Genomic DNA, 26098 nt, shown 5'->3' with positions numbered 1-26098 from the left:
TTTGGACATCATTCCAACCAACAAAGATAATTGATTATATCACACAGAGTGAATTATAACACCACCATGCCTTTGGACATCATTCCAACCAACAAAGATAATTGATACATGTTATATCACACAGAGTGAATTATAACACCACCATGCCTTTGGACATCATTCCAACCAACAAAGATAATTGATACATGTTATATCACACAGAGTGAATTATAACACCACCATGCCTTTGGACATCATTCCAACCAACAAAGATAATTGATACATGTTATATCACACAGAGTGAATTATAACACCACCATGCCTTTGGACATCATTCCAACCAACAAAGATAATTGATTATATCACACAGAGTGAATTATAACACCACCATGCCTTTGGACATCATTCCAACCAACAAAGATAATTGATACATGTTATATCACACAGAGTGAATTATAACACCACCATGCCTTTGGACATCATTCCAACCAACAAAGATAATTGATACATGTTATATCACACAGAGTGAATTATAACACCACCATGCCTTTGGACATCATTCCAACCAACAAAGATAATTGATTATATCACACAGAGTGAATTATAACACCACCATGCCTTTGGACATCATTCCAACCAACAAAGATAATTGATACATGTTATATCACACAGAGTGAATTATAACACCACCATGCCTTTGGACATCATTCCAACCAACAAAGATAATTGATTATATCACACAGAGTGAATTATAACACCACCATGCCTTTGGACATCATTCCAACCAACAAAGATAATTGATACATGTTATATCACACAGAGTGAATTATAACACCACCATGCCTTTGGACATCATTCCAACCAACAAAGATAATTGATTATATCACACAGAGTGAATTATAACACCACCATGCCTTTGGACATCATTCCAACCAACAAAGATAATTGATACATGTTATATCACACAGAGTGAATTATAACACCACCATGCCTTTGGACATCATTCCAACCAACAAAGATAATTGATTATATCACACAGAGTGAATTATAACACCACCATGCCTTTGGACATCATTCCAACCAACAAAGATAATTGATTATATCACACAGAGTGAATTATAACACCACCATGCCTTTGGACATCATTCCAACCAACAAAGATAATTGATACATGTTATATCACACAGAGTGAATTATAACACCACCATGCCTTTGGACATCATTCCAACCAACAAAGATAATTGATTATATCACACAGAGTGAATTATAACACCACCATGCCTTTGGACATCATTCCAACCAACAAAGATAATTGATACATGTTATATCACACAGAGTGAATTATAACACCACCATGCCTTTGGACATCATTCCAACCAACAAAGATAATTGATACATGTTATATCACACAGAGTGAATTATAACACCACCATGCCTTTGGACATCATTCCAACCAACAAAGATAATTGATACATGTTATATCACACAGAGTGAATTATAACACCACCATGCCTTTGGACATCATTCCAACCAACAAAGATAATTGATACATGTTATATCACACAGAGTGAATTATAACACCACCATGCCTTTGGACATCATTCCAACCAACAAAGATAATTGATACATGTTATATCACACAGAGTGAATTATAACACCACCATGCCTTTGGACATCATTCCAACCAACAAAGATAATTGATACATGTTATATCACACAGAGTGAATTATAACACCACCATGCCTTTGGACATCATTCCAACCAACAAAGATAATTGATACATGTTATATCACACAGAGTGAATTATAACACCACCATGCCTTTGGACATCATTCCAACCAACAAAGATAATTGATACATGTTATATCACACAGAGTGAATTATAACACCACCATGCCTTTGGACATCATTCCAACCAACAAAGATAATTGATACATGTTATATCACACAGAGTGAATTATAACACCACCATGCCTTTGGACATCATTCCAACCAACAAAGATAATTGATACATGTTATATCACACAGAGTGAATTATAACACCACCATGCCTTTGGACATCATTCCAACCAACAAAGATAATTGATTATATCACACAGAGTGAATTATAACACCACCATGCCTTTGGACATCATTCCAACCAACAAAGATAATTGATACATGTTATATCACACAGAGTGAATTATAACACCACCATGCCTTTGGACATCATTCCAACCAACAAAGATAATTGATTATATCACACAGAGTGAATTATAACACCACCATGCCTTTGGACATCATTCCAACCAACAAAGATAATTGATACATGTTATATCACACAGAGTGAATTATAACACCACCATGCCTTTGGACATCATTCCAACCAACAAAGATAATTGATACATGTTATATCACACAGAGTGAATTATAACACCACCATGCCTTTGGACATCATTCCAACCAACAAAGATAATTGATACATGTTATATCACACAGAGTGAATTATAACACCACCATGCCTTTGGACATCATTCCAACCAACAAAGATAATTGATTATATCACACAGAGTGAATTATAACACCACCATGCCTTTGGACATCATTCCAACCAACAAAGATAATTGATACATGTTATATCACACAGAGTGAATTATAACACCACCATGCCTTTGGACATCATTCCAACCAACAAAGATAATTGATACATGTTATATCACACAGAGTGAATTATAACACCACCATGCCTTTGGACATCATTCCAACCAACAAAGATAATTGATTATATCACACAGAGTGAATTATAACACCACCATGCCTTTGGACATCATTCCAACCAACAAAGATAATTGATACATGTTATATCACACAGAGTGAATTATAACACCACCATGCCTTTGGACATCATTCCAACCAACAAAGATAATTGATTATATCACACAGAGTGAATTATAACACCACCATGCCTTTGGACATCATTCCAACCAACAAAGATAATTGATACATGTTATATCACACAGAGTGAATTATAACACCACCATGCCTTTGGACATCATTCCAACCAACAAAGATAATTGATTATATCACACAGAGTGAATTATAACACCACCATGCCTTTGGACATCATTCCAACCAACAAAGATAATTGATACATGTTATATCACACAGAGTGAATTATAACACCACCATGCCTTTGGACATCATTCCAACCAACAAAGATAATTGATTATATCACACAGAGTGAATTATAACACCACCATGCCTTTGGACATCATTCCAACCAACAAAGATAATTGATTATATCACACAGAGTGAATTATAACACCACCATGCCTTTGGACATCATTCCAACCAACAAAGATAATTGATACATGTTATATCACACAGAGTGAATTATAACACCACCATGCCTTTGGACATCATTCCAACCAACAAAGATAATTGATTATATCACACAGAGTGAATTATAACACCACCATGCCTTTGGACATCATTCCAACCAACAAAGATAATTGATACATGTTATATCACACAGAGTGAATTATAACACCACCATGCCTTTGGACATCATTCCAACCAACAAAGATAATTGATACATGTTATATCACACAGAGTGAATTATAACACCACCATGCCTTTGGACATCATTCCAACCAACAAAGATAATTGATACATGTTATATCACACAGAGTGAATTATAACACCACCATGCCTTTGGACATCATTCCAACCAACAAAGATAATTGATACATGTTATATCACACAGAGTGAATTATAACACCACCATGCCTTTGGACATCATTCCAACCAACAAAGATAATTGATACATGTTATATCACACAGAGTGAATTATAACACCACCATGCCTTTGGACATCATTCCAACCAACAAAGATAATTGATACATGTTATATCACACAGAGTGAATTATAACACCACCATGCCTTTGGACATCATTCCAACCAACAAAGATAATTGATACATGTTATATCACACAGAGTGAATTATAACACCACCATGCCTTTGGACATCATTCCAACCAACAAAGATAATTGATACATGTTATATCACACAGAGTGAATTATAACACCACCATGCCTTTGGACATCATTCCAACCAACAAAGATAATTGATACATGTTATATCACACAGAGTGAATTATAACACCACCATGCCTTTGGACATCATTCCAACCAACAAAGATAATTGATACATGTTATATCACACAGAGTGAATTATAACACCACCATGCCTTTGGACATCATTCCAACCAACAAAGATAATTGATACATGTTATATCACACAGAGTGAATTATAACACCACCATGCCTTTGGACATCATTCCAACCAACAAAGATAATTGATACATGTTATATCACACAGAGTGAATTATAACACCACCATGCCTTTGGACATCATTCCAACCAACAAAGATAATTGATACATGTTATATCACACAGAGTGAATTATAACACCACCATGCCTTTGGACATCATTCCAACCAACAAAGATAATTGATTATATCACACAGAGTGAATTATAACACCACCATGCCTTTGGACATCATTCCAACCAACAAAGATAATTGATACATGTTATATCACACAGAGTGAATTATAACACCACCATGCCTTTGGACATCATTCCAACCAACAAAGATAATTGATACATGTTATATCACACAGAGTGAATTATAACACCACCATGCCTTTGGACATCATTCCAACCAACAAAGATAATTGATACATGTTATATCACACAGAGTGAATTATAACACCACCATGCCTTTGGACATCATTCCAACCAACAAAGATAATTGATACATGTTATATCACACAGAGTGAATTATAACACCACCATGCCTTTGGACATCATTCCAACCAACAAAGATAATTGATACATGTTATATCACACAGAGTGAATTATAACACCACCATGCCTTTGGACATCATTCCAACCAACAAAGATAATTGATACATGTTATATCACACAGAGTGAATTATAACACCACCATGCCTTTGGACATCATTCCAACCAACAAAGATAATTGATACATGTTATATCACACAGAGTGAATTATAACACCACCATGCCTTTGGACATCATTCCAACCAACAAAGATAATTGATACATGTTATATCACACAGAGTGAATTATAACACCACCATGCCTTTGGACATCATTCCAACCAACAAAGATAATTGATACATGTTATATCACACAGAGTGAATTATAACACCACCATGCCTTTGGACATCATTCCAACCAACAAAGATAATTGATACATGTTATATCACACAGAGTGAATTATAACACCACCATGCCTTTGGACATCATTCCAACCAACAAAGATAATTGATACATGTTATATCACACAGAGTGAATTATAACACCACCATGCCTTTGGACATCATTCCAACCAACAAAGATAATTGATACATGTTATATCACACAGAGTGAATTATAACACCACCATGCCTTTGGACATCATTCCAACCAACAAAGATAATTGATACATGTTATATCACACAGAGTGAATTATAACACCACCATGCCTTTGGACATCATTCCAACCAACAAAGATAATTGATACATGTTATATCACGCAGAGTGAATTATAACACCACCATGCCTTTGGACATCATTCCAACCAACAAAGATAATTGATTATATCACACAGAGTGAATTATAACACCACCATGCCTTTGGACATCATTCCAACCAACAAAGATAATTGATACATGTTATATCACACAGAGTGAATTATAACACCACCATGCCTTTGGACATCATTCCAACCAACAAAGATAATTGATTATATCACACAGAGTGAATTATAACACCACCATGCCTTTGGACATCATTCCAACCAACAAAGATAATTGATACATGTTATATCACACAGAGTGAATTATAACACCACCATGCCTTTGGACATCATTCCAACCAACAAAGATAATTGATACATGTTATATCACACAGAGTGAATTATAACACCACCATGCCTTTGGACATCATTCCAACCAACAAAGATAATTGATTATATCACACAGAGTGAATTATAACACCACCATGCCTTTGGACATCATTCCAACCAACAAAGATAATTGATTATATCACACAGAGTGAATTATAACACCACCATGCCTTTGGACATCATTCCAACCAACAAAGATAATTGATACATGTTATATCACACAGAGTGAATTATAACACCACCATGCCTTTGGACATCATTCCAACCAACAAAGATAATTGATTATATCACACAGAGTGAATTATAACACCACCATGCCTTTGGACATCATTCCAACCAACAAAGATAATTGATACATGTTATATCACACAGAGTGAATTATAACACCACCATGCCTTTGGACATCATTCCAACCAACAAAGATAATTGATTATATCACACAGAGTGAATTATAACACCACCATGCCTTTGGACATCATTCCAACCAACAAAGATAATTGATACATGTTATATCACACAGAGTGAATTATAACACCACCATGCCTTTGGACATCATTCCAACCAACAAAGATAATTGATTATATCACACAGAGTGAATTATAACACCACCATGCCTTTGGACATCATTCCAACCAACAAAGATAATTGATACATGTTATATCACACAGAGTGAATTATAACACCACCATGCCTTTGGACATCATTCCAACCAACAAAGATAATTGATTATATCACACAGAGTGAATTATAACACCACCATGCCTTTGGACATCATTCCAACCAACAAAGATAATTGATACATGTTATATCACACAGAGTGAATTATAACACCACCATGCCTTTGGACATCATTCCAACCAACAAAGATAATTGATACATGTTATATCACACAGAGTGAATTATAACACCACCATGCCTTTGGACATCATTCCAACCAACAAAGATAATTGATACATGTTATATCACACAGAGTGAATTATAACACCACCATGCCTTTGGACATCATTCCAACCAACAAAGATAATTGATACATGTTATATCACACAGAGTGAATTATAACACCACCATGCCTTTGGACATCATTCCAACCAACAAAGATAATTGATACATGTTATATCACACAGAGTGAATTATAACACCACCATGCCTTTGGACATCATTCCAACCAACAAAGATAATTGATTATATCACACAGAGTGAATTATAACACCACCATGCCTTTGGACATCATTCCAACCAACAAAGATAATTGATACATGTTATATCACACAGAGTGAATTATAACACCACCATGCCTTTGGACATCATTCCAACCAACAAAGATAATTGATTATATCACACAGAGTGAATTATAACACCACCATGCCTTTGGACATCATTCCAACCAACAAAGATAATTGATTATATCACACAGAGTGAATTATAACACCACCATGCCTTTGGACATCATTCCAACCAACAAAGATAATTGATTATATCACACAGAGTGAATTATAACACCACCATGCCTTTGGACATCATTCCAACCAACAAAGATAATTGATACATGTTATATCACACAGAGTGAATTATAACACCACCATGCCTTTGGACATCATTCCAACCAACAAAGATAATTGATTATATCACACAGAGTGAATTATAACACCACCATGCCTTTGGACATCATTCCAACCAACAAAGATAATTGATTATATCACACAGAGTGAATTATAACACCACCATGCCTTTGGACATCATTCCAACCAACAAAGATAATTGATTATATCACACAGAGTGAATTATAACACCACCATGCCTTTGGACATCATTCCAACCAACAAAGATAATTGATTATATCACACAGAGTGAATTATAACACCACCATGCCTTTGGACATCATTCCAACCAACAAAGATAATTGATTATATCACACAGAGTGAATTATAACACCACCATGCCTTTGGACATCATTCCAACCAACAAAGATAATTGATTATATCACACAGAGTGAATTATAACACCACCATGCCTTTGGACATCATTCCAACCAACAAAGATAATTGATACATGTTATATCACACAGAGTGAATTATAACACCACCATGCCTTTGGACATCATTCCAACCAACAAAGATAATTGATTATATCACACAGAGTGAATTATAACACCACCATGCCTTTGGACATCATTCCAACCAACAAAGATAATTGATACATGTTATATCACACAGAGTGAATTATAACACCACCATGCCTTTGGACATCATTCCAACCAACAAAGATAATTGATTATATCACACAGAGTGAATTATAACACCACCATGCCTTTGGACATCATTCCAACCAACAAAGATAATTGATACATGTTATATCACACAGAGTGAATTATAACACCACCATGCCTTTGGACATCATTCCAACCAACAAAGATAATTGATACATGTTATATCACACAGAGTGAATTATAACACCACCATGCCTTTGGACATCATTCCAACCAACAAAGATAATTGATACATGTTATATCACACAGAGTGAATTATAACACCACCATGCCTTTGGACATCATTCCAACCAACAAAGATAATTGATACATGTTATATCACACAGAGTGAATTATAACACCACCATGCCTTTGGACATCATTCCAACCAACAAAGATAATTGATACATGTTATATCACACAGAGTGAATTATAACACCACCATGCCTTTGGACATCATTCCAACCAACAAAGATAATTGATTATATCACACAGAGTGAATTATAACACCACCATGCCTTTGGACATCATTCCAACCAACAAAGATAATTGATACATGTTATATCACACAGAGTGAATTATAACACCACCATGCCTTTGGACATCATTCCAACCAACAAAGATAATTGATTATATCACACAGAGTGAATTATAACACCACCATGCCTTTGGACATCATTCCAACCAACAAAGATAATTGATTATATCACACAGAGTGAATTATAACACCACCATGCCTTTGGACATCATTCCAACCAACAAAGATAATTGATACATGTTATATCACACAGAGTGAATTATAACACCACCATGCCTTTGGACATCATTCCAACCAACAAAGATAATTGATACATGTTATATCACACAGAGTGAATTATAACACCACCATGCCTTTGGACATCATTCCAACCAACAAAGATAATTGATTATATCACACAGAGTGAATTATAACACCACCATGCCTTTGGACATCATTCCAACCAACAAAGATAATTGATTATATCACACAGAGTGAATTATAACACCACCATGCCTTTGGACATCATTCCAACCAACAAAGATAATTGATACATGTTATATCACACAGAGTGAATTATAACACCACCATGCCTTTGGACATCATTCCAACCAACAAAGATAATTGATACATGTTATATCACACAGAGTGAATTATAACACCACCATGCCTTTGGACATCATTCCAACCAACAAAGATAATTGATACATGTTATATCACACAGAGTGAATTATAACACCACCATGCCTTTGGACATCATTCCAACCAACAAAGATAATTGATACATGTTATATCACACAGAGTGAATTATAACACCACCATGCCTTTGGACATCATTCCAACCAACAAAGATAATTGATACATGTTATATCACACAGAGTGAATTATAACACCACCATGCCTTTGGACATCATTCCAACCAACAAAGATAATTGATACATGTTATATCACACAGAGTGAATTATAACACCACCATGCCTTTGGACATCATTCCAACCAACAAAGATAATTGATTATATCACACAGAGTGAATTATAACACCACCATGCCTTTGGACATCATTCCAACCAACAAAGATAATTGATACATGTTATATCACACAGAGTGAATTATAACACCACCATGCCTTTGGACATCATTCCAACCAACAAAGATAATTGATTATATCACACAGAGTGAATTATAACACCACCATGCCTTTGGACATCATTCCAACCAACAAAGATAATTGATTATATCACACAGAGTGAATTATAACACCACCATGCCTTTGGACATCATTCCAACCAACAAAGATAATTGATTATATCACACAGAGTGAATTATAACACCACCATGCCTTTGGACATCATTCCAACCAACAAAGATAATTGATACATGTTATATCACACAGAGTGAATTATAACACCACCATGCCTTTGGACATCATTCCAACCAACAAAGATAATTGATTATATCACACAGAGTGAATTATAACACCACCATGCCTTTGGACATCATTCCAACCAACAAAGATAATTGATTATATCACACAGAGTGAATTATAACACCACCATGCCTTTGGACATCATTCCAACCAACAAAGATAATTGATTATATCACACAGAGTGAATTATAACACCACCATGCCTTTGGACATCATTCCAACCAACAAAGATAATTGATTATATCACACAGAGTGAATTATAACACCACCATGCCTTTGGACATCATTCCAACCAACAAAGATAATTGATTATATCACACAGAGTGAATTATAACACCACCATGCCTTTGGACATCATTCCAACCAACAAAGATAATTGATTATATCACACAGAGTGAATTATAACACCACCATGCCTTTGGACATCATTCCAACCAACAAAGATAATTGATTATATCACACAGAGTGAATTATAACACCACCATGCCTTTGGACATCATTCCAACCAACAAAGATAATTGATTATATCACACAGAGTGAATTATAACACCACCATGCCTTTGGACATCATTCCAACCAACAAAGATAATTGATACATGTTATATCACACAGAGTGAATTATAACACCACCATGCCTTTGGACATCATTCCAACCAACAAAGATAATTGATACATGTTATATCACACAGAGTGAATTATAACACCACCATGCCTTTGGACATCATTCCAACCAACAAAGATAATTGATTATATCACACAGAGTGAATTATAACACCACCATGCCTTTGGACATCATTCCAACCAACAAAGATAATTGATTATATCACACAGAGTGAATTATAACACCACCATGCCTTTGGACATCATTCCAACCAACAAAGATAATTGATACATGTTATATCACACAGAGTGAATTATAACACCACCATGCCTTTGGACATCATTCCAACCAACAAAGATAATTGATTATATCACACAGAGTGAATTATAACACCACCATGCCTTTGGACATCATTCCAACCAACAAAGATAATTGATTATATCACACAGAGTGAATTATAACACCACCATGCCTTTGGACATCATTCCAACCAACAAAGATAATTGATTATATCACACAGAGTGAATTATAACACCACCATGCCTTTGGACATCATTCCAACCAACAAAGATAATTGATACATGTTATATCACACAGAGTGAATTATAACACCACCATGCCTTTGGACATCATTCCAACCAACAAAGATAATTGATACATGTTATATCACACAGAGTGAATTATAACACCACCATGCCTTTGGACATCATTCCAACCAACAAAGATAATTGATTATATCACACAGAGTGAATTATAACACCACCATGCCTTTGGACATCATTCCAACCAACAAAGATAATTGATTATATCACACAGAGTGAATTATAACACCACCATGCCTTTGGACATCATTCCAACCAACAAAGATAATTGATTATATCACACAGAGTGAATTATAACACCACCATGCCTTTGGACATCATTCCAACCAACAAAGATAATTGATTATATCACACAGAGTGAATTATAACACCACCATGCCTTTGGACATCATTCCAACCAACAAAGATAATTGATTATATCACACAGAGTGAATTATAACACCACCATGCCTTTGGACATCATTCCAACCAACAAAGATAATTGATACATGTTATATCACACAGAGTGAATTATAACACCACCATGCCTTTGGACATCATTCCAACCAACAAAGATAATTGATTATATCACACAGAGTGAATTATAACACCACCATGCCTTTGGACATCATTCCAACCAACAAAGATAATTGATTATATCACACAGAGTGAATTATAACACCACCATGCCTTTGGACATCATTCCAACCAACAAAGATAATTGATTATATCACACAGAGTGAATTATAACACCACCATGCCTTTGGACATCATTCCAACCAACAAAGATAATTGATACATGTTATATCACACAGAGTGAATTATAACACCACCATGCCTTTGGACATCATTCCAACCAACAAAGATAATTGATACATGTTATATCACACAGAGTGAATTATAACACCACCATGCCTTTGGACATCATTCCAACCAACAAAGATAATTGATTATATCACACAGAGTGAATTATAACACCACCATGCCTTTGGACATCATTCCAACCAACAAAGATAATTGATTATATCACACAGAGTGAATTATAACACCACCATGCCTTTGGACATCATTCCAACCAACAAAGATAATTGATACATGTTATATCACACAGAGTGAATTATAACACCACCATGCCTTTGGACATCATTCCAACCAACAAAGATAATTGATACATGTTATATCACACAGAGTGAATTATAACACCACCATGCCTTTGGACATCATTCCAACCAACAAAGATAATTGATTATATCACACAGAGTGAATTATAACACCACCATGCCTTTGGACATCATTCCAACCAACAAAGATAATTGATTATATCACACAGAGTGAATTATAACACCACCATGCCTTTGGACATCATTCCAACCAACAAAGATAATTGATTATATCACACAGAGTGAATTATAACACCACCATGCCTTTGGACATCATTCCAACCAACAAAGATAATTGATTATATCACACAGAGTGAATTATAACACCACCATGCCTTTGGACATCATTCCAACCAACAAAGATAATTGATACATGTTATATCACACAGAGTGAATTATAACACCACCATGCCTTTGGACATCATTCCAACCAACAAAGATAATTGATACATGTTATATCACACAGAGTGAATTATAACACCACCATGCCTTTGGACATCATTCCAACCAACAAAGATAATTGATACATGTTATATCACACAGAGTGAATTATAACACCACCATGCCTTTGGACATCATTCCAACCAACAAAGATAATTGATTATATCACACAGAGTGAATTATAACACCACCATGCCTTTGGACATCATTCCAACCAACAAAGATAATTGATTATATCACACAGAGTGAATTATAACACCACCATGCCTTTGGACATCATTCCAACCAACAAAGATAATTGATTATATCACACAGAGTGAATTATAACACCACCATGCCTTTGGACATCATTCCAACCAACAAAGATAATTGATTATATCACACAGAGTGAATTATAACACCACCATGCCTTTGGACATCATTCCAACCAACAAAGATAATTGATACATGTTATATCACACAGAGTGAATTATAACACCACCATGCCTTTGGACATCATTCCAACCAACAAAGATAATTGATTATATCACACAGAGTGAATTATAACACCACCATGCCTTTGGACATCATTCCAACCAACAAAGATAATTGATTATATCACACAGAGTGAATTATAACACCACCATGCCTTTGGACATCATTCCAACCAACAAAGATAATTGATTATATCACACAGAGTGAATTATAACACCACCATGCCTTTGGACATCATTCCAACCAACAAAGATAATTGATTATATCACACAGAGTGAATTATAACACCACCATGCCTTTGGACATCATTCCAACCAACAAAGATAATTGATTATATCACACAGAGTGAATTATAACACCACCATGCCTTTGGACATCATTCCAACCAACAAAGATAATTGATTATATCACACAGAGTGAATTATAACACCACCATGCCTTTGGACATCATTCCAACCAACAAAGATAATTGATTATATCACACAGAGTGAATTATAACACCACCATGCCTTTGGACATCATTCCAACCAACAAAGATAATTGATACATGTTATATCACACAGAGTGAATTATAACACCACCATGCCTTTGGACATCATTCCAACCAACAAAGATAATTGATTATATCACACAGAGTGAATTATAACACCACCATGCCTTTGGACATCATTCCAACCAACAAAGATAATTGATTATATCACACAGAGTGAATTATAACACCACCATGCCTTTGGACATCATTCCAACCAACAAAGATAATTGATTATATCACACAGAGTGAATTATAACACCACCATGCCTTTGGACATCATTCCAACCAACAAAGATAATTGATACATGTTATATCACACAGAGTGAATTATAACACCACCATGCCTTTGGACATCATTCCAACCAACAAAGATAATTGATACATGTTATATCACACAGAGTGAATTATAACACCACCATGCCTTTGGACATCATTCCAACCAACAAAGATAATTGATTATATCACACAGAGTGAATTATAACACCACCATGCCTTTGGACATCATTCCAACCAACAAAGATAATTGATTATATCACACAGAGTGAATTATAACACCACCATGCCTTTGGACATCATTCCAACCAACAAAGATAATTGATTATATCACACAGAGTGAATTATAACACCACCATGCCTTTGGACATCATTCCAACCAACAAAGATAATTGATTATATCACACAGAGTGAATTATAACACCACCATGCCTTTGGACATCATTCCAACCAACAAAGATAATTGATTATATCACACAGAGTGAATTATAACACCACCATGCCTTTGGACATCATTCCAACCAACAAAGATAATTGATACATGTTATATCACACAGAGTGAATTATAACACCACCATGCCTTTGGACATCATTCCAACCAACAAAGATAATTGATTATATCACACAGAGTGAATTATAACACCACCATGCCTTTGGACATCATTCCAACCAACAAAGATAATTGATTATATCACACAGAGTGAATTATAACACCACCATGCCTTTGGACATCATTCCAACCAACAAAGATAATTGATTATATCACACAGAGTGAATTATAACACCACCATGCCTTTGGACATCATTCCAACCAACAAAGATAATTGATACATGTTATATCACACAGAGTGAATTATAACACCACCATGCCTTTGGACATCATTCCAACCAACAAAGATAATTGATACATGTTATATCACACAGAGTGAATTATAACACCACCATGCCTTTGGACATCATTCCAACCAACAAAGATAATTGATTATATCACACAGAGTGAATTATAACACCACCATGCCTTTGGACATCATTCCAACCAACAAAGATAATTGATTATATCACACAGAGTGAATTATAACACCACCATGCCTTTGGACATCATTCCAACCAACAAAGATAATTGATACATGTTATATCACACAGAGTGAATTATAACACCACCATGCCTTTGGACATCATTCCAACCAACAAAGATAATTGATACATGTTATATCACACAGAGTGAATTATAACACCACCATGCCTTTGGACATCATTCCAACCAACAAAGATAATTGATTATATCACACAGAGTGAATTATAACACCACCATGCCTTTGGACATCATTCCAACCAACAAAGATAATTGATTATATCACACAGAGTGAATTATAACACCACCATGCCTTTGGACATCATTCCAACCAACAAAGATAATTGATTATATCACACAGAGTGAATTATAACACCACCATGCCTTTGGACATCATTCCAACCAACAAAGATAATTGATTATATCACACAGAGTGAATTATAACACCACCATGCCTTTGGACATCATTCCAACCAACAAAGATAATTGATACATGTTATATCACACAGAGTGAATTATAACACCACCATGCCTTTGGACATCATTCCAACCAACAAAGATAATTGATACATGTTATATCACACAGAGTGAATTATAACACCACCATGCCTTTGGACATCATTCCAACCAACAAAGATAATTGATACATGTTATATCACACAGAGTGAATTATAACACCACCATGCCTTTGGACATCATTCCAACCAACAAAGATAATTGATACATGTTATATCACACAGAGTGAATTATAACACCACCATGCCTTTGGACATCATTCCAACCAACAAAGATAATTGATACATGTTATATCACACAGAGTGAATTATAACACCACCATGCCTTTGGACATCATTCCAACCAACAAAGATAATTGATACATGTTATATCACACAGAGTGAATTATAACACCACCATGCCTTTGGACATCATTCCAACCAACAAAGATAATTGATACATGTTATATCACACAGAGTGAATTATAACACCACCATGCCTTTGGACATCATTCCAACCAACAAAGATAATTGATTATATCACACAGAGTGAATTATAACACCACCATGCCTTTGGACATCATTCCAACCAACAAAGATAATTGATACATGTTATATCACACAGAGTGAATTATAACACCACCATGCCTTTGGACATCATTCCAACCAACAAAGATAATTGATACATGTTATATCACACAGAGTGAATTATAACACCACCATGACTTTGGACATCATTCCAACCAACAAAGATAATTGATACATGTTATATCACACAGAGTGAATTATAACACCACCATGCCTTTGGACATCATTCCAACCAACAAAGATAATTGATACATGTTATATCACACAGAGTGAATTATAACACCACCATGCCTTTGGACATCATTCCAACCAACAAAGATAATTGATACATGTTATATCACACAGAGTGAATTATAACACCACCATGCCTTTGGACATCATTCCAACCAACAAAGATAATTGATACATGTTATATCACACAGAGTGAATTATAACACCACCATGCCTTTGGACATCATTCCAACCAACAAAGATAATTGATTATATCACACAGAGTGAATTATAACACCACCATGCCTTTGGACATCATTCCAACCAACAAAGATAATTGATTATATCACACAGAGTGAATTATAACACCACCATGCCTTTGGACATCATTCCAACCAACAAAGATAATTGATTATATCACACAGAGTGAATTATAACACCACCATGCCTTTGGACATCATTCCAACCAACAAAGATAATTGATACATGTTATATCACACAGAGTGAATTATAACACCACCATGCCTTTGGACATCATTCCAACCAACAAAGATAATTGATACATGTTATATCACACAGAGTGAATTATAACACCACCATGCCTTTGGACATCATTCCAACCAACAAAGATAATTGATACATGTTATATCACACAGAGTGAATTATAACACCACCATGCCTTTGGACATCATTCCAACCAACAAAGATAATTGATACATGTTATATCACACAGAGTGAATTATAACACCACCATGCCTTTGGACATCATTCCAACCAACAAAGATAATTGATACATGTTATATCACACAGAGTGAATTATAACACCACCATGCCTTTGGACATCATTCCAACCAACAAAGATAATTGATACATGTTATATCACACAGAGTGAATTATAACACCACCATGCCTTTGGACATCATTCCAACCAACAAAGATAATTGATTATATCACACAGAGTGAATTATAACACCACCATGCCTTTGGACATCATTCCAACCAACAAAGATAATTGATACATGTTATATCACACAGAGTGAATTATAACACCACCATGCCTTTGGACATCATTCCAACCAACAAAGATAATTGATACATGTTATATCACACAGAGTGAATTATAACACCACCATGCCTTTGGACATCATTCCAACCAACAAAGATAATTGATTATATCACACAGAGTGAATTATAACACCACCATGCCTTTGGACATCATTCCAACCAACAAAGATAATTGATTATATCACACAGAGTGAATTATAACACCACCATGCCTTTGGACATCATTCCAACCAACAAAGATAATTGATTATATCACACAGAGTGAATTATAACACCACCATGCCTTTGGACATCATTCCAACCAACAAAGATAATTGATACATGTTATATCACACAGAGTGAATTATAACACCACCATGCCTTTGGACATCATTCCAACCAACAAAGATAATTGATACATGTTATATCACACAGAGTGAATTATAACACCACCATGCCTTTGGACATCATTCCAACCAACAAAGATAATTGATTATATCACACAGAGTGAATTATAACACCACCATGCCTTTGGACATCATTCCAACCAACAAAGATAATTGATACATGTTATATCACACAGAGTGAATTATAACACCACCATGCCTTTGGACATCATTCCAACCAACAAAGATAATTGATACATGTTATATCACACAGAGTGAATTATAACACCACCATGCCTTTGGACATCATTCCAACCAACAAAGATAATTGATACATGTTATATCACACAGAGTGAATTATAACACCACCATGCCTTTGGACATCATTCCAACCAACAAAGATAATTGATACATGTTATATCACACAGAGTGAATTATAACACCACCATGCCTTTGGACATCATTCCAACCAACAAAGATAATTGATACATGTTATATCACACAGAGTGAATTATAACACCACCATGCCTTTGGACATCATTCCAACCAACAAAGATAATTGATTATATCACACAGAGTGAATTATAACACCACCATGCCTTTGGACATCATTCCAACCAACAAAGATAATTGATACATGTTATATCACACAGAGTGAATTATAACACCACCATGCCTTTGGACATCATTCCAACCAACAAAGATAATTGATACATGTTATATCACACAGAGTGAATTATAACACCACCATGCCTTTGGACATCATTCCAACCAACAAAGATAATTGATTATATCACACAGAGTGAATTATAACACCACCATGCCTTTGGACATCATTCCAACCAACAAAGATAATTGATACATGTTATATCACACAGAGTGAATTATAACACCACCATGCCTTTGGACATCATTCCAACCAACAAAGATAATTGATACATGTTATATCACACAGAGTGAATTATAACACCACCATGCCTTTGGACATCATTCCAACCAACAAAGATAATTGATACATGTTATATCACACAGAGTGAATTATAACACCACCATGCCTTTGGACATCATTCCAACCAACAAAGATAATTGATACATGTTATATCACACAGAGTGAATTATAACACCACCATGCCTTTGGACATCATTCCAACCAACAAAGATAATTGATACATGTTATATCACACAGAGTGAATTATAACACCACCATGCCTTTGGACATCATTCCAACCAACAAAGATAATTGATTATATCACACAGAGTGAATTATAACACCACCATGCCTTTGGACATCATTCCAACCAACAAAGATAATTGATACATGTTATATCACACAGAGTGAATTATAACACCACCATGCCTTTGGACATCATTCCAACCAACAAAGATAATTGATACATGTTATATCACACAGAGTGAATTATAACACCACCATGCCTTTGGACATCATTCCAACCAACAAAGATAATTGATTATATCACACAGAGTGAATTATAACACCACCATGCCTTTGGACATCATTCCAACCAACAAAGATAATTGATACATGTTATATCACACAGAGTGAATTATAACATATTCACTGCATATGGTATTATACATCCCTACCCTCCATCTCTTCTTCTCTCCCTCTTTCGTCATTCACTTCCTTCTTCCTTTGTTCTCCCTTATCTCTCCTCCGTTCTCCTCCCTCCCCCTCTCTCCTCTCCCCCCTGCTCTTCTCCCTCCCCCCTCTCTCTTCCCTCCCCCTCTCTCATCCCTTCCCCTCTCTCCTCCCTCCCCCCCTCTCATCCCTTCCCCTCTCTCCTCCCTCCCCCTCTCTCTTCCCTCCCCTTCTCTCTTCCCTCACTCTCCCCCCTGCTCTCCTCCCTCCCACCCTCTCTCATCCCTCCCCCACTCTCCTCCCTCTCTCTTCCCCCCTCTCTTCCCTCACCCTCTCTCTTCCCTCACCCTCTCTCTTCCCTCCCCCTCTCTCTTCCCTCCCCCTCTCTCTTCCCTCTCTCTTCCCTCCCCCTCTCTCTTCCCTCCCCCTCTCTCTTCCCTCCCCCTCTCTCCTCCCTCCCCCTCTCTCTTCCCTCCCCCTCTCTCTTCCCTCCCCCTCTCTCCTCCCTCCCCCTCTCTCCTCCCTCGCCCTCTCTCTTCCCTCCCCCTCTCTCCTCCCTCCCCCTCTCACCCCTCCCCCACTCTCCTCCCTCTCTCTTCCCTCCCCCTCTCTTCCCTCACCCTCTCTTCCCTCACCCTCTCTCTTCCCTCCCCCTCTCTCCTCCCTCTCTCTTCCCTCCCCCTCTCTCTTCCCTCCCCCTCTCTCCTCCCTCCCCCTCTCTCCTCCCTCCCCCTCTCTCTTCCCTCCCCCTCTCTCTTCCCTCTCCCTCTCTTCCCTCCCCCTCTCTCCTCCCTCCCCCTCTCATCCCTCCCCCTCTCTCCTCCCTCCCCCTCTCATCCCTCCCCCTCTCTCCTCCCTCCCCCTCTCATCCCTCCCCCACTCTCCTCCCTCTCTCTTCCCTCCCCCTCTCTTCCCTCACCCTCTCTTCCCTCACCCTCTCTCTTCCCTCCCCCTCTCTCTTCCCTCCCCCTCTCTCCTCCCTCCCCCTCTCTCTTCCCTCTCCCTCTCTTCCCTCCCCCTCTCATCCCTCCCCCACTCTCCTCCCTCTCTCTTCTCTCTTCCCTCCCCCTCTCTTCCCTCACCCTCTCTCTTCCCTCCCCCTCTCTCCTCCCTCCCCCTCTCTCCTCCCTCCCCCTCTCTCTTCCCTCCCCCTCTCTCCTCCCTCCCCCTCTCTCTTCCCTCCCCCTCTCTCCTCCCTCCCCCTCTCTCTTCCCTCCCCCTCTCTCTTCCCTCCCCCTCTCTCCTCCCTCCCCCTCTCTCTTCCCACCCCCTCTCTCTTCCCTCCCCCTCTCTTCCCTCCCCCTCTCTCTTCCCTCCCCCTCTCTCCTCCCTCCCCCTCTCTCCTCCCTCCCCCTTTCTCCTCCCTCCCCTTCTCTCTTCCCTCCCCCTCTCTCTTCCCTCCCCCTCTCTCCTCCCTCCCCCTCTCTCTTCACTCCCCCTCTCTCTTCCCTCCCCCTCTCTCCTTCCTCCCCCTCTCTCTTCCCTCCCCCTCTCTCCTCCCTCCCCCTCTCTCTTCACTCCCCCTCTCTCTTCCCTCCCCCTCTCTCTTCCCTCCCCCTCTCTCCTTCCTCCCCCTCTCTCTTCCCTCCCCCTCTCCTCCCTCCCCCTCTCTCCTCCAACCTTCCTCCCGTGTCCTGGTGTGGATGCAGTAATTATGTGTTTGGTCTGACTGTGTTTAGAGATTCATACACTCTTTAATGTATTCACTTAGCTATGATGTCCTCTGTTATTTGTGTTTGTGTGTGTCTTTATCTCTCTGCTTGTGTCTTGTCCTTGTTTGGATGTGTGTTTGTGTGTGTCTTTATCTCTCTGCTTGTGGTTGTCCTTGTTTGGATGTGTGTAGGCGTGTGTGTGTTTGTGTGTGTCTTTGTCTCTCTGCTTGTGGTTGTCCTTGGTTGGATTTGTGTGCGTGTGTGTCTTTGTCTCTCTGCTTGTGGTTGTCCTTGGTTGGATGTGTTTAGGCGTGTGTGTGTGTTTGTGTGTGTCTTTGTCTCTCTGCTTGTGGTTGTCCTTGGTTGGATGTGTTTAGGCGTGTGTGTGTGTTTGTGTGTGTCTTTGTCTCTCTGCTTGTGGTTGTCCTTAGTTGGATGTGTTTAGGCGTGTGTGTGTTTGTGTGTGTCTTTGTCTCTCTGCTTGTGGTTGTCCTTAGTTGGATGTGTTTAGGCGTGTGTGTGTTTGTGTGTGTCTTTGTCTCTCTGCTTGTGGTTGTCCTTGGTTGGATGTGTGTGTGTGAGTGTTAAAAGCATGGTGGTAGACTGTTGGATACCAGCTTTTTGTCATTGTTGAGTTAAACTTCCCAGTGGGAGAAAGAGTACATGAGAAGACCAATAGACAGAGAGGGGAGAAAGAGAGGGAATAGATGAGAGGAGGGTGGGAGGAAGGAGTTAGTGAAAATGGAGGGTGGGAGGGTTGATGACTGTAGGGAATTAAAATGAGATGAGCTGTTGTCACAGTGCCTCGTTTTCTCACTATATCATACTGTGTGTGTAGATGGTGTGAGTTTATGTGTTTGGTGGTGACTAGGACAGTGTCTCAGCCTGTCAACAGCTCAGTTCTACTTCATTCTCGCCCACAGAGATGATCTGTCATTGTGCGACATCAGACAGTTCAGACAATGATCACAGGCCTGTTGAAACACACTTATATTGCTTCCCAAATGGCACCCTATTCCCTATGCAGTGCACTACTTTTTTTTTACCATAGCCCATACGACTCTGGTCAAAGTAGTGCACAATATAGTGAATAGGGTGCCATTTGGGACACAGTCAGTGTCCCTGTGGTACAGGCCTGCTGTGATGTCTCACTGTGTAGTGCACACAGCCTGCAGAGCTCAGCATGTTCAACCAACAGAGAGATACTAAACACAGCCATCCATTAACTAACAGCCCCTAACAGTTGAACTGCCTCAGACTGTTAACCAACATTAACTGTCCAGACTCCAGTGTAACAGCCCTGGAAGACTGGAGGAGAAGAATTAAGAAACATGGAGAGAGAAATGGGGAGAGAGAGAATCTGGCAGAATGACGTAAGAGCGTCAGGCCGGAGTGTGTGTGTGTGCGTGCGTTTGTTGTTGTTGTTAGAGTAGGGAACCTTTGGCAGGTAGACCAGACAACCACAGCCCCAGAGTCCACCTGTGTACCGATACTGCATTGTTACCGTGTCAAAACCACAGAGAGTCAGCAACACACACCAGGGAGAGGAGGGAGAGAGAGACAGGAGGGGAGAGAGACAGGGATTGTTTCGTCATCACTGCCAGTTATCCTCTCTCACCTTAACCCTCCATCCCTCCCTCAGTGGCCAATTATTACTAATTAAAATCTTCACCACAAACCTAACAAACACCCTCGCCCTCTTTTCAGCAACTCTCCCCCTCTGTTTCTAATCTAAACATCTCCTTTACCTGCTTTCATTCTCCCAGTTCCCCTTAGCCTGCCTTCGCTTCCTTCTCTTCTTCTTTATATCTCCCTGTGTTATTGATATTGATGGTTAGTTGAGTATTGACTATGGAGCCAGGGCGTAGGACTAAAGATGTGTTGAGTATTGACTATGGAGCCAGGGCGTAGGACTAAAGATGTGTTGAGTATTGACTATGGAGCCAGGGCGTAGGACTAAAGATGTGTTGAGTATTGACTAAGGAGCCAGGGTGTAGGACTAAAGATGTGTTGTGTATTGACTAAGGAGCCAGGGCGTAGGACTAAAGATGTGTTGTGTATTGACTAAGGAGCCAGGGCGTAGGACTAAAGATGTGTTGTGTATTGACTAAGGAGCCAGGGCGTAGGACTAAAGATGTGTTGTGTATTATCTAAGGAGCCAGGGCGTAGGACTAAAGATACATCATGATATTGATAGTTAGTTGTGTATTGACTATGGAGCCAGGGCGTAGGACTAAAGATACATCATGATATTGATGGTTAGTTGTGTATTGACTAAGGAGCCAGGGTGTAGGACTAAAGATGTGTTGTGTATTATCTAAGGAGCCAGGGCGTAGGACTAAAGATACATCATGATATTGATAGTTAGTTGTGTATTGACTATGGAGCCAGGGCGTAGGACTAAAGATACATCATGATATTGATAGTTAGTTGTGTATTGACTAAGGAGCCAGGGTGTAGGACTAAAGATGCGTTGTGTATTATCTAAGGAGCCAGGGCGTAGGACTAAAGATACATCATGATATTGATAGTTAGTTGTGTATTGACTAAGGAGCCAGGGCGTAGGACTAAAGATGCATCATGATATTGATAGTTAGTTGAGTATTGACTATGGAGCCAGGGCGTAGGACTAAAGATACATCATGATATTGATAGTTAGTTGAGTATTGACTATGGAGCCAGGGCGTAGGACTAAAGATACATCATGATATTGATAGTTAGTTGTGTATTGACTAAGGAGCCAGGGCGTAGGACTAAAGATGCATCATGATATTGATAGTTAGTTGTGTATTGACTAAGGAGCCAGGGCGTAGGACTAAAGATGCATCATGATATTGATAGTTAGTTGAGTATTGACTATGGAGCCAGGGCGTAGGACTAAAGATACATCATGATATTGATAGTTAGTTGTGTATTGACTAAGGAGCCAGGGCGTAGGACTAAAGATGCATCATGATATTGATAGTTAGTTGTGTATTGACTAAGGAGCCAGGGCGTAGGACTAAAGATGCATCATGATATTGATAGTTAGTTGAGTATTGACTAAGGAGCCAGGGCGTAGGACTAAAGATGCGTTGTGTATCGACTAAGGAGCAAGGGCGTAGGACTAAAGATGCATCATGATATTGATAGTTAGTTGTGTATTGACTAAGGAGCCAGGGCGTAGGACTAAAGATGCATCATGATATTGATAGTTAGTTGGGTATTGACTAAGGAGCCAGGGCGTAGGACTAAAGATGCACCATGATATTGATGGTTAGTTGAGTATTGACTAAGGAGCCAGGGCGTAGGACTAAAGATGCATCATGATATTGATAGTTAGTTGAGTATTGACTAAGGAGCCAGGGCGTAGGACTAAAGATGCATCATGATATTGATAGTTAGTTGAGTATTGACTATGGAGCCAGGGCGTTGGACTAAAGATGCATCATGATATTGATGGTTAGTTGTGTATTGACTAAGGAGCCAGGGCGTAGGACTAAAGATACATCATGATATTGATAGTTAGTTGAGTATTGACTATGGAGCCAGGGCGTAGGACTAAAGATGCATCATGATATTGATAGTTAGTTGAGTATTGACTAAGGAGCCAGGGCGTTGGACTAAAGATGCATCATGATATTGATAGTTAGTTGAGTATTATCTAAGGAGCCAGGGCGTAGGACTAAAGATGCATCATGATATTGATAGTTAGTTGAGTATTGACTATGGAGCCAGGGCGTAGGACTAAAGATACATCATGATATTGATAGTTAGTTGAGTATTGACTAAGGAGCCAGGGCGTAGGACTAAAGATACATCATGATATTGATAGTTAGTTGAGTATTGACTAAGGAGCCAGGGCGTAGGACTAAAGATGCATCATGATATTGATAGTTAGTTGAGTATTGACTATGGAGCCAGGGCGTAGGACTAAAGATGCATCATGATATTGATAGTTAGTTGAGTATTGACTAAGGAGCCAGGGCGTAGGACTAAAGATGCATCATGATATTGATAGTTAGTTGAGTATTGACTAAGGAGCCAGGGCGTAGGACTAAAGATGCATCATGATATTGATAGTTAGTTGAGTATTGACTAAGGAGCCAGGGCGTAGGACTAAAGATGCATCATGATATTGATAGTTAGTTGAGTATTGACTAAGGAGCCAGGGCGTAGGACTAAAGATGCATCATGATATTGATAGTTAGTTGAGTATCGACTAAGGAGCCAGGGCGTAGGACTAAAGATGCATCATGATATTGATAGTTAGTTGAGTATTGACTAAGGAGCCAGGGCGTAGGACTAAAGATGCACCATGATATTGATGGTTAGTTGAGTATTGACTAAGGAGCCAGGGCATAGGACTAAAGATGTATCATGATATTGATGGTTAGTTGAGTATTGACTAAGGAGCCAGGGCGTAGGACTAAAGATGCACCATGATATTGATAGTTAGTTGAGTATTGACTAAGGAGCCAGGGCGTAGGACTAAAGATGCATCATGATATTGATAGTTAGTTGAGTATTGACTAAGGAGCCAGGGCATAGGACTAAAGATGCACCATGATATTGATAGTTTGTTGTGTATTGACTAAGGAGCCAGGGTGTAGGACTAAAGATGCACCATGATATTGATAGTTTGTTGTGTATTGACTAAGGAGCCAGGGTGTAGGACTAAAGATGCACCATGATATTGATAGTTTGTTGTGTATTGACTAGGGAGCCAGGGTGTAGGACTAAAGATGCACCATGATATTGATAGTTAGTTGTGTATTGACTAAGGAGCCAGGGCGTAGGACTAAAGATGTGTTATGTATTGACTAAGGAGCCAGGGCGTAGGACTAAAGATGCGTTATGTATTGACTAAGGAGCCAGGGCGTAGGACT

General features: G+C 38.4%; 1 protein-coding gene across 2 annotated transcripts in view; it reads left to right on the top strand.

The window, feature by feature from the left end:
- Positions 1-26098, top strand: part of LOC139366468 (mono-ADP ribosylhydrolase 1) — a 169595-nt gene that overhangs the window by 94579 nt on the left and 48918 nt on the right. The gene's annotated exons all lie outside the window — the stretch shown is intronic.

The sequence above is a fragment of the Oncorhynchus clarkii genome, chromosome 14, assembly GCF_045791955.1.
Source record: "Oncorhynchus clarkii lewisi isolate Uvic-CL-2024 chromosome 14, UVic_Ocla_1.0, whole genome shotgun sequence".
In the NCBI taxonomy this organism is placed as follows: domain Eukaryota; kingdom Metazoa; phylum Chordata; class Actinopteri; order Salmoniformes; family Salmonidae; genus Oncorhynchus; species Oncorhynchus clarkii.
Note: the sequence above shows the minus strand (reverse complement) of the source record. Positions and strands in the feature narration are given on the sequence as shown.